The sequence below is a fragment of the Triturus cristatus genome, chromosome 9, assembly GCF_964204655.1.
Source record: "Triturus cristatus chromosome 9, aTriCri1.1, whole genome shotgun sequence".
Lineage (NCBI taxonomy): Eukaryota > Metazoa > Chordata > Amphibia > Caudata > Salamandridae > Triturus > Triturus cristatus.
In genome coordinates, this window is record NC_140592.1 from 258,932,526 (window position 1) to 258,944,900 (window position 12,375).

Sequence of the window (12,375 nt, forward strand, 5' to 3'; positions counted from 1 at the left end):
GAGTGGATGAGATGGACTGCTTTGATGGCTGTGTACATAGTGGGGTACCCATTAGGCTGAGGAGAGGTATTGCAAACCCCTCATCTGGTGTAATGGTGTACTCTGTTAACGACAACGTTGAGGCCATTGCCCATTAAGACTGGCGATTGTTTCATATCGGCCAGTATATATTGATACACGTTTTGATATTGACTTTTGATATTAACTTAATTGCAGAGTGACTAATTCTTTTTGGTCATGAAAAATGCCTCTGAACACCAACAGCGGTTACATATAGACAGAAACATATTGACCTAAGTAAGGGGTATATTTGTTGGTAACCCTGAGTCCTCTACACTTTTAATTGTCCTGCGAGACCGCATATTAAAGTTTTTTGTCTCCCAGAGGCAGTTTTGTTATTATACAGACTTCTCTTTTGCACTCTGCCCCTCACCATCTCTGGTCCTTAGAAAACACCTTAGCTCCTCTTCCAGACCTGAAGAGTTGTAGCCCACACCAGGGACCTTGAGGCCCTGGTGTGAGGAGGGAACCCTATGATGAACCCTTGGGTGAGTAAGGGTTCTCGTTCAAAGACAATCCTCTTCCCACCTCACATTTATCTTTCCTGTGTTCTAGATGCACACATCTTTCCTGGCTCCAACATGGATCACATTCCACGAGTGGTGGCCCGGTTTCTTTCTTTTTGCCTTTGTGTTTTTCTTTTTTCTTGAGAACGTACTTTAGTGAGTATGCATAGTGTCCTTTAACTGCCTTTTCAGCTTTGGATAATAGTTAACTCACCAGAGCCACTCCTCTTTTTTGAAAACTTGTTTTGTCTACCTTAGCTCTGCTGAATACCAGGAACAAGTCTGTTTTCTCACAAGTGAACAATTATTTATAAAATACCAATTGTCAACCTCACTCACCTTTATGAACAAGAATTAAAATCCAGATTGGGCCACTTTGGTGTAACTTAGCTTTTTCAATCACATGGGACTTTTTCAATTGAGGAACAGGAACATTAACTTTAGAAGGTACAAGGTGGCAATGTCTATGAGGGTCACAAATAATTTTGTCCAGATAACCAAAAATTGAATCTAGCAAGTGTTTCCTAATATGAGTAATACCAGAGATTAGTTGTGGTAGACTGAGACCAGGCAGAGAATCTACCATTAAGGATGCAGCTATGATTTGTGACTCATCTGATCAGACATTAAAATTTTCAAGAATTAGAAAAGTGGAAGAACTTACCACTAAAAGGCTCCAAAAATCAGAAACAGACTGGTCAAATTCATACAGACCAGGGAGGTGATAAAAAAGTTCCCCAGAAAGGGACACCTGTGGAGGGAAATTAAAAATCAAAAGCCATTGAGTCTGCCTATGGGAAGTGCTTCGGGGTACATGGAGTAAGCTTAATAGAATCATGGAAAATAATAGCAAGACCTTCAACTCTTTGTAGCGGTGTGGTATAGGTAAGAATGTATAGCCCGAAGGCTAGGCAGAGGTCAGGGCTCAAGGACTAATTAGTCCAAGATTTGATTATAAATAGAATCAATAGCTGGTGAATATGATGGTTTCATATGTCTCAAGTTCAGGCTTGGGAAGATAGCACACATTAATTAAAGCACACTTAAACAGAAGGTCTTTCATTTTGGGGAAATTCCAACTCACTGCATCTAGCCCTACATGAGTCTTAACATTTAGATCAGAATTACCTTTTTACCCCTGTAGGAAAGTAGAAACTCAAGGGAGTAGGTTAGTCTGCTGTCAGATGTATCAGATGCTCAGTTTCCATTTCCCAGACTTGGGATTGTTGCTGGACGCTTATGGAACATAGCTTGGTACAGAAGTGCTTTCCCGCATTATCTAACCAGCCAACAACTAGCACACTAACATGTTCATTAGATAAGATGGCAGCTTGGATCAGCTAGTATTCCTGTCAATCCATCCTCACCAGGAAGGCTGGCTAAAGTGCAAGTTACAGCAAGATTTAAAAAACTTGTGTAATTCAGTGTAGCGTAATCACATGGAATTACCTAAAATTCCATAAAATTATGCATAATTATGTGAGAAGATTAATTCGGCATTTAGCACTATTTCTTAATGCATCGAAAATGGGCATGAGAATGTATATTGTGCTAAGAAATATTGCTAAGTACACCAGAACATGAATAGTGAGTGCAAGTAGCCGCTCGCAATTGCTAAATGGGCCCATATTACTCCGGCCATATCTTAGCAAAAAATGCCCCCTCGCATCCAGAATGGGCATGAGAATACATTTTGTGATAAGAAATAGCACTTAATGTGCTCTTGCAGTAGGAATTTCCACTAACATTCTTCCGGCATTTAGCTTTATTTCCTTTGTGCAAAATGCACCCTTTCTTCCAAAATGAAGGTGAGAATCTATTTTGCACTTGATTTATACATAGATAGTTTGCCCCTAAAACTAAAACTATCAGAGCATGGCAGCCTTCATTGCAAGCATCCATATTGTTATGACAGCGACCTTAATGAAAACAGCCAATATATGTCAGTCTTGATAGGAAGCAGGCATCATACTAACACTTCTGTGCATATCTAAATCATTACACTCTCTAAGAGAAAAATCTAGAAGAATGCACATGATGAAAGGTCTCAACAGGACTTGTCACATTGTAAACGACACAAGCAATATTTCCAAGTTTGCATCCCCAAATAATCTTAGCAGGATACATGAATGCACAGTGGGCCCATTTTTACAGGGTCCCATTTACATCATCCTACCAGCCAAACTAGAGAGCTAACCTATTTATTAACAAAGACGGTGGTTTGAATCGGTGAGTACTCTTCTGACAAGCCAACCACATTAGGAAGTCTATCTAAACTGTAAGATGAAGTAATATTTAAAAACAATCAAAGCTCAAAGCTGAAAAGTTATATATGTTTTTAAAAAGCAAAATCAGAGGATGAATGCAAATACCCTCAAGAATCTTTATTCCAATCAAATTAAAGGTTTCCCAAAAGCAATATGTCCAAGCTCTAATCCCCAGATAAACTTACCTAGACATGCAGATGTACAGCAGGCTAATTTGTAAAGGATCTTTACTGTATCATTCAACCTCTGGACAAATACATTGCTAAAGAAAGAAATGATGGCAGCTGGGATCTGTCAGTACTTCTTGGTTGATCAAGTCCCATCAGCATGCCTGGCTAAAATGAAAGGTGGATGAAAACACTTAAAACTGCAACGGTGCAAACTCAAAAATATGTTTTTGGGAAGCAAAACCAGAAGTTGAATAAAATAAATACTCGCAAGAATCTTTATTCCACTCAAACCAAATGGTCTCTGAAAGCAATATGTCCAAAATTTCCCCAGATATATTTGCCTAGACATACGTACAGGCAGAGGGCCCCATTTAGCAGGGTTTCATCTGCATCTTACAACCATCTGACAACAAGCAAGCTAACCTGCTTATTAGCAAATATTAGCAATATGGCATCTTGGATTGGCAAGTAATCCTCTGACTCTGTGACTCTCAGGTCTCATCAGGAGTCTGGAAAAAGTTCAAGATGCATTTCAAACTGAGAAGGTGGATCATCAAGAATATGTTTTAAACAGAATAAGAATAAGAATAACTTTATTGTACAGTTAATTAAAACTCACAATATTAAAACTTCCATCATTAAAAGTCATTCAAACCTTGTTTTACACTTATATTATTCGAATAAAAAGAAAAAAGTATTTTACACTCTATAAAATCGAGACAGTCTCAACTGCATTGTCTGTATAGTCCTTTTCTAAGTTTATAAAGTGAATGTGCCTCTGTTTGCCGGAGCGTAATTATGACTTGGCAAGTGTCTTGGCAGACTGTTCCTTTGTTTGGTTGAAATACTGTTGGTTGCTGTACTTCAGATGTACCGTATGGCTAGCTCGTGAGTCTTCTGGCCACTATATCAAAGTACTTTGTTAGTCTGCAATTTAGCTGGATCTCTTCAGGTTTAAAGCACAGCTTCACAGCCTGCCTGTAGCTTGTAATGCCCTTTTGGTTCCATAATACTCGGAGTAAGGCGCGCCTTATGTCCATCAGGTTTGGGCAGATGCAAATTATATGTATTAGGTCCTCTTTCCCTGTTCTGAAAAGACGGCAAAGGTGTTCTTCTATTCCCCCTTTCCAAGGTGCCAGGTGAGGTAGTATTGGTAGGATGCCGAAGCGCAGTTTTAAAAATGTGTCTTTTGTCTTCTGCGTGAGACCCGTTTTCAGGTATTCCTGCGGCTTTAGAACTTTATAATCTTTCAGCACTTTTATTGTCTGTGGATGACTCCCAGAGATTTGTTAATTCCAGGTACTCCAGTGATTCTATTATTATTATTGAATTTGTTAGGCGCACAGCTACCCTATTAGGGTTTCCCGGCGCAAGTAAGTCTAAAATTAGACTAAGTAACTAGGCCAGTTGCTGGATGAAGAGCCAGGTCTTAATGTCTCGATGGAATTTTAGATAGGAAGGTTCCTGTTTCACATGATTAGGAAGGGAATTCCAAAGTTTAGGTCCAAGGTACGAGAAGGAGCGTCCGCCCATTCTTGTCAGTTTAAATCTGGGAAGCGCCAAGTTACCCTGGGTGGAAGAGCGCAAGGCGTGATGCGGCGTGTGAGGGCAAATGAGTTCCCGTAGATACACCGGGGCTGCGCCTTGCTTTATTTTAAAAATATGACAAAGAGCCTTAAATTTAATGCGGCTGCTAATGCAGAGCCAATGAAGATCCTGAAAAAAAGAAGTGACCGATGCTCTCCTTGCAATATGACAGAGAAGGCGCGTTGCAGAATTTTAGAACATTTGCAGCCTCATCAAGGGTTCCTTATTGCAACCTAAATAGAGTATGTTCCCGTAGTCCAAACGGGAAATAACAAGAGATTGGACTACGGTTCTTTGTGTAGAAGAAGGGAGCATGCAGATTATTTTCCGCAACCATCTTAGTATGGAAAAACAGGTACCAACGGTGCTCACTGCTTGTTGCTGCAGGGAAAGTTGGCTGTCAATAATAAAACCTAAATTACGGGCTTGGGTTACCGGCTGAGGAAATGAACCCATTTCTTGAGGCCAATGAGAATAGTTCCAGAGATGTTTATCTTTGCCCAAGATGATGACCTCCGTTTTGTCCCCATTTAATTTTAGGCAGTTGGTATTCATCCATTCCGAAACTTAAAGCAGACCATTCCTTAAGGAAGATATCGTATTGTCTTTAGAGGAGGATAGCAAAAAAATTATTTGAGTGTCATTTGCATAGGAGTATAGGGTGAGCTCTGCGTCCTCAACGATGGTAGCAAGGGGACGCACATAGATATTAAAAAGTAATGGACTCAAGGTAGAACCCTGTGGAACTCCATATGCAGATGCACAAGAAGTGGAAGAAGAGCCAGAAGAAAAGACTTGAAATGAACGGTCGCTAAGAAAAGAGGTCAGCCATTGCAGGGCTGAACCTTCCACACCTGCTAACTGAAGGGATTTCAACAGAATAGGGTGAGACACAGTATCAAATGCTGCGCTCAAATCTAATAAGATGAGCGCTGTGGTCTCACCCTGATCTAAGCAATGACGTAATTTTTCAGTTACTCCCAAAAGGGTAGTTTCAGTAGAGTGGTGTGTTCTGAAGCCCGATTGAGAAGGGTGCAGGTATCCAGACTTTTCAATATGATACTTCCTGGCGGGTGAGTTCTCTCGGGTGGACAGTTCAGTCCAGAGATGGGCGTTTAGAGATCCTTGCTCCGCGCCTCTGATTTTACGCCAGCTTTTTATATAGGCACTGTTGGAGGGAGGACCACCGGGGAGTCGGGGAGACTAGTCCGGCACCCTTCCTACCGCACAGTTATAGCCGAGCGCCGCTGAGAAGCCCCCTTCGGGGATGTCTTTCTCCTATAATCGTACTAGGCCCAGTAATACCACCACACAGGACTCAATATCAGTTGCTTGATTTAGTTCTTTATCAGAAGTAGCACGTTTCAATATTTACAGTGGTATCGAGGGATCCAGTAAGAGTCTCAATGTCTGTTAGAGGGATAGGGTAGCGGGACAGTCTTAGTACCAACCAGGTACGGGAGGGCTCTGCGCCAGACCTTGAGTGCTGGTCTCGGAGCGGCTCGGACGTGGGGAGCCGCGACGGCGTCTTCAAGGCTCGGGTGGTAGTTCCGCTTGGGTCGAGCCGCGACACAGTCAGCAGGGCTCCGGTGGTAGGTCCGCTTCGGTCGAGCCGCGACGAGGTCAGCTGGGCTCTGATAATGAGGTTCAACAAGGTCAGGCCGCGACAGCATCAGCAGGGCCCCAAAGGTTCGTGAAGGTCTTCAAGCACGGGGGAGCTGCGACGTCGTCAGCAGGGCTCAGAGTGTGGGTTCTGGATGAGTCTTCCTCCGTAGGGTCAGCCGCGATCTGATCAGCAGGGCTCTTGACTCCGGGATACAACTATTATCCTGTTGTCGGGTTGCCCCAGATATAGGACTGGAGCCCTTTGATGTCCGGACCCTTGCGCCCGGAGGGGGCGGAGAGGCCGGGTAGGGAGCGGCCAGACGCCCAGCAGGAGAGGTGCCAGGCCCCAGAGAGCTGTGAGGTGATCGCACCTAGGTGTGGAAGGACGGTTGGGGGTCCCATCGATACTGCCCTCCGCCGGGAGTGGGAAGGGTTCACGTGGTATCCCCCGGGCCAGGGGTTGGCGCCTCGATGTCGGGCACCGCTGGGACAGAGGCCGGGTGAAGCGGGGTCAAGCAGGTGGTCACGTGGAGTGACGTATAATCCAAAATGGAGGAGCCCTGAGGTGCATGGGACCGCGTGCGGCTTAGCGAGGGGGAACAGGACCATGCCACAAGGCCGGCTCCCACATGCGTCCCCCCCAGCTGAAGGCAGGGAGAGTCACCCATCTCCTTGGAGGTTCTCCTCGCCGAGGCGGAAGAATCGGGACAGGCCGTCAGCATTGGCGTGGTCGTTGCCGGGCCGGTGTTCCACAGTGAAGTCCATCCCTTGCAGCGAGATGGACCAACGCAACAGCTTGGGGTTCTCGCCCCGCATTTGCATGAGCCACCGCAAGGGCCGGTGGTCAGTTTGGACCCTGAAGTGGGTGCCGAAAAGGTAGGGCCGGAGCTTCTTGAGAGCCCATACCACGGCGAAGGCCCCCCGCTCGATGGTGCTCCACCTCTGTTCTCGCGGCAGCAGTCGGCGGCTGATAAAGGCCACAGGCCGGTCGAGGCCCTTGGCGTCCATCTGGGAGAGGACTGCCCCGACCCCGTACTCCGAGGCATCGGTCTGGACTACAAATTCCTTGCTGTAGTCAGGGGCCTGTAGCACAGGGGCAGCGCACATGGCCGCCTTGAGGGTCTCAAAAGCGGTCTGACAGCGGGGCGTCCAGTGCACCGTCTTGGGCTGTTTCTTGGAAGTGAGCTCCGTAAGGGGCCCCACAATGCTGCCATAATCCTTGATGAATCGTCGGTAGTAGCCTGTGAGGCCTAGGAAGGCCCGGACAGCGGTCTGGGTTGCGGGGGGCTCCCACGCCTGGATGGCGTCGACCTTTAACTGGAGGGGCGCTACCTGGCCACTCCCCACCTGGTGGCCCAGATAGGTCACAGATCCTTGACCGATCTGGCATTTACTGGCCTTAATGGTGAGCCCGGCTCTTTGGAGAGCGGCCAGGACTTCCCCGAGGTGTCCTAGGTGCGCGGCACTGTGATCGCTGAAGACTGCAATGTCATCGAGGTAGGCCGCGCTGAAGGCTTCTAGTCCGGCCAGGCCCTTGTTCACTAGCCTCTGAAAGGTCGCTGGGGCGTTCTTCATCCCGAAGGGCATTACCCGAAAGTGGTAGTGCCCATCAGGGGTGGAAAAGGCGGATCGTTCTTGGGCGCCGGGAGTGAGCTTGATCTGCCAGTACCCAGCGGTGAGATCGAAGGTGCTCAGGTAGCGGGCGGCCCCCAAGCGATCGATCAGCTCGTCTGCTCGTGGCAAGGGGTGGGCATCGGTCTTAGTGACTGCGTTCAGGCCCCGGTAGTCGACACAAAATCTGAGTTCTGGGGCAGTGCCGGGGGCGGCGGCCTTCGGCACCAAGACTACCGGGCTGGCCCACGGGCTGTCGGAAGGCTCGATGACTCCGAGAGCGAGCATCTTGGCGACCTCGGTCTGTATGCAGGCTCGGACTCGGTCAGGTACTCTGTAGGCGCGGTGTCGCACAGGGGGGCTATCCCCAGTGTCCACGTCGTGGACGCACCAGGGGGTCACCCCGGGCGTGAGGGAGAAGAGGGCAGCAAAGGGTCGCAGCAGCTTCTGGCAGTCATGGCGCTGTTCTGGTGTCAGGGTGGCGGAGAGGCGGACGCCCTCCAAGGAGCCGTCTTGGCCCGAGGACCCCAGGAGGTCTGGTAGGGGCTCGGAGTCACTTTCGCCCCCATCGTCGGTAGCCAGCAGCAGGGTCAGTTCAGTTTGGGCAAAGTGGGGCTTGAGCCGGTTGGCGTGCATGACCCGGAGGGGGTTCCTCGGGGACTCCATGTCGACCAGGTACGTGACGGGGCTCTTCCTCTCAACTACCTTGAAGGGCCCGGTCCACTTGTCCTGCAGGGCGCAGGGGTCCACGGGTGACATGACCCAGACTTGCTGGCCCGGCTCGAACTCGATGGCGGAGGCATTTTCGTCATACCAGCGTTTCATGTCTTCTTGGCTGGCTTCGAGGTTGGCTTCTGCCAGGGCCCGGAACTTCCGAGTCTGGTTCCGCAGGGTCAGAAGGTACCGGTAGACGTCGGGAGGGGCATCTTGGACTTGCGCCTCCCAGCCCTCTTTGACCAGGCTGAGGGGCCCTCGGACGGGGTGCCCATACAATAGTTTGAAGGGGCTGAAGCCCAGGGATTTCTGTGGTACCTCCCGATAGGCGAACAGGAGGCAGGGCAGCAGGACATCCCATCTCCTCCTCAGGGGCTCTTCCAGGCCCTTGATCATCCCCTTCAGGGTCCTGTTGAACCGCTCGACCAGTCCGTTCCCCTGGGGGTGGTAAGGGGTGGTGAATTTATAGGTGACCCCACATTGTTGCCAGAGAGATCTCATCTACTTTGAAATAAAGTTCGTACCCCTGTCGCTCACCACTTCTCGGGGGAACCCCACCCTGGAGAAGATGCTCATCAGGGCCCGGCCCACCACGGGAGCTGTCACAGTGCGGAGTGGGATGGCCTCGGGTGGCGTGGTCGACTAGTACCAGGATGAAGCGGTGTACCAGGGCGGTTCGGGGGTCGAGGGGCCCCACGATGTCAATCCCCACTCGTTCGAACGGGGTGTTGACGGTTGGGAATGGTTGCAGGGGGGCTTTCACTCGACCCCCAGTCTTCCCGCTAGCTTGGCAGGTCGGGCAGGACCGGCAGTGATGGTCCACGTCTCTTCTCATTCGGGGCCAATAGAAATGGGTCACTAGGCGGCTGTAGGTCTTGTCCCGCCCGAGGTGTCCGGCGAGGGGCACGTCATGTGCCAGGTTCAGGAGGAACTCTCGAAATCGGAGGGGGACCACCAACACCGGGCCGGTCCCTAGTTCGGCGACTTTCTGCTCACTGTACAATAAGTCATTGTCCCAATAGACCCAGTGGGTTCCCGTGGGGTCCCCCGCAGCCTGGGCGGCCGCTTGCTGTCGGGCCCCCTCGAGGGACGGGCAGGCCTTCTGTTCTTGCTGGAATTGTTCGCGGGTGGGGCCCCCGTCATGGCGCCACTGGGCCAGCTCGGGGATCTCGCTGAGGGAGGCGGCCTCGTCGGGAGAAGGTTCGGCTGGCCCGGCCTCCTCGTCAGGTTCCTCCGTGCCGGAGGAGGGTGATAGTTCGGGGCCCGTTGGCTTGCCGGGGGCCGTGGCAGCGGCTGGTTGGGCGGTCATGGACCGGGTGGTGGCGCAGGCCCACTCGGGCAGTCCTAGCATCCCCAGATGCTCTCGGCGTTCCACCTGGGCCCAGGGGGAGCTCTCTAGGTCATTCCCCAGGAGGCAGTCTACTGGGGCGTCGTCGCGGACAGTTACTTTTAGGGTGCCGGACACTCCTCCCCACTCGAAGGGGATCCTGGCCATCCAGCACATGCTCTCGGTGTTGTCCGCGGTCCGGACAGGGCATAGGACATGCGGCAGGATTTGTTCAGGGGTCACTAGGTGGCAGCGGACAGCGGTCACACTGGCCCCAGTGTCCCGTAGGGCCTCGGCCCGTCGCCCGTTGATGGTGACCCACTGTTGGTACTTCTGGGTGTCGCTTGGGATGGCAGCTCGGGGCACCATTTCTCGGGAGCCCAGGCATACAAGCGACATGGCAGCTGGTTCCCACTCGGGGACCCGTCGTCATGGTTCTCCTCCTCGTCTTCTCCCTCCCCCAGGGCTGCGGCGGCTATTTGCCGGGGAGGGGGCCCAGCGGTCCCGTTCCGTCGGTTCACGGGGCAGGCCGGGTCGCTCGCATAGTGGCAAGTCTGCTGGCAGCCGAAGCAGGTCACTGTTGGTCGTGGTCCAGGCCGTGCGCTAGGGGCCCCCCTTCGGCCCAGGGTCGGGGACGTGTGGTTGGTGGCTTGGCCTCGTGGCGGGCTTCTGGGCAGCCCGGCCGGGAATTCTCGACCCCCCTCCTCTGCCTCGCTGGCGGGGGGGGTCCCGTGGTACTCCGTTGGTAGTCCCCCACTGGGTTCCGGGGGACGCGGGTGTTGACCCATCGGTCTGCTTCGGCGGCGAGCTTCCGGGGCTCGGTCAGTTTACTGTCCAGGAGGTGTTGCCTTAGTTCAACAAAGCAGTTGTTGGCGAGGTGCTCCCAGACAATGAGATCGAACAGTTCATTGTATGAGGTGACCTTGCTTCCTTTTATCCATCCTTCTAATGCTCGGCTGAAGAAGTCCACGTATTCGACCCACGTGGTACCGGGGAGCTTCTTGCAGTCCCGGAAGCGCTGCCGGTACATCTCGGCTGATAGTCCGTAGCGTGTGAGTAGGGCTTCATTCATGTGGTCGTATGATGTCATCACCGCGTCGGGGAGTTGCAGCAGGGTATCCCGGCCCTCGCTGAGGAACCTCCCCCATAGGCCGGCACCCCAATCCTTCCGGGGTACCCGATGGGAGGTCATGGCTACTTCGTATGCTCGGAACCATTGCTGGATGTCGTCATTTTTATAGTACTCCTTGACGACATCCTTGGGGATGTGAACCTTTGGCTCGGTCAGTGGCAGAGCGTCCTGGGCTCCGGGGGTGCTGGTCTCCCCCGTTTTAGATTTTAGTTCAAGTTCCTTGAGGCTCCTCTCGTGCTCGAGGGTTAGCCGTCTCTCCTCTAGTTCCCGATGCCGCTTCTTTTCCTCGATTTCCTCTTGCAGCCGTAGTTGTTCCAAGGCTATTTTCTTCTCCGCCAGTAGGAGCTCACCGTCCAGCCGGAGTCGGGCGAGGTCCATTTCGTGTGTCCGGACCCTCTCCCGTTCTCGCATTTCTTCGTGGGAAAGGCTGGTTTCTGGGACGGTTCGTCCCCCGTCTGTCAGGGTTGGGGTCGGCAGGTTTCCGTCCCGGGCCGAGGTCCTTTCGGCTCGGGCGGAGTGGTCTCGGGTTCTGTCCAGGCTTTCAGGGCTTTCTGCATTTCTTCCTTGGTGCCCAACCCTGTGGTTGGGATCCCTTTGTCCTTGCAGAATTGTTTCAGTTCTTTGTGGGTGTATTCTTCCAACCTTTCCGGCTGGAAGGTTGTGGCCACGGTTGCCTCTTGGCCTTCCATGGTTCCCTTTTCTTTTTCCGTTTGGTTAGGTAGTGGGTGCGTTACTCGCCTGTACGATTGCGTCTGGCTCGGATCCCGTCCCTGGCCACCAAATGTTGGAGGGAGGACCACCGGGGAGTCGGGGAGACTAGTCCGGCACCCTTCCTACCGCACAGATATAGCCGAGCGCCACTGAGAAGCCCCCTTCGGGGATGTCTTTCTCCTATAATCGTACTAGGCCCAGTAATACCACCACACAGGATTCAATATCAGTTGCTTGATTTAGTTCTTTATCAGAAGTAGCACGTTTCAATATTTACAGTGGTATCGAGGGATCCAGTAAGAGTCTCAATGTCTGTTAGAGGGATAGGGTAGCGGGACAGTCTTAGTACCAACCAGGTACGGGAGGGCTCTGCGCCAGACCTTGAGTGCTGGTCTCGGAGCGGCTCGGACGTGGGGAGCCGCGACGGCGTCTGCAAGGCTCGGGTGGTAGTTCCGATTGGGTCGAGCCGCGACACAGTCAGCAGGGCTCCGGTGGTAGGTCCGCTTCGGTCGAGCCGCGACGAGGTCAGCTGGGCTCTGATAATGAGGTTCAACAAGGTCAGGCCGCGACAGCGTCAGCAGGTCCCCAAAGGTTCGTGAAGGTCTTCAAGCATGGGGGAGCCGCGACGTCGTCAGCAGGGCTCAGAGTGTGGGTTCTGGATGAGTCTTCTTCCGTAGGGTCAGCC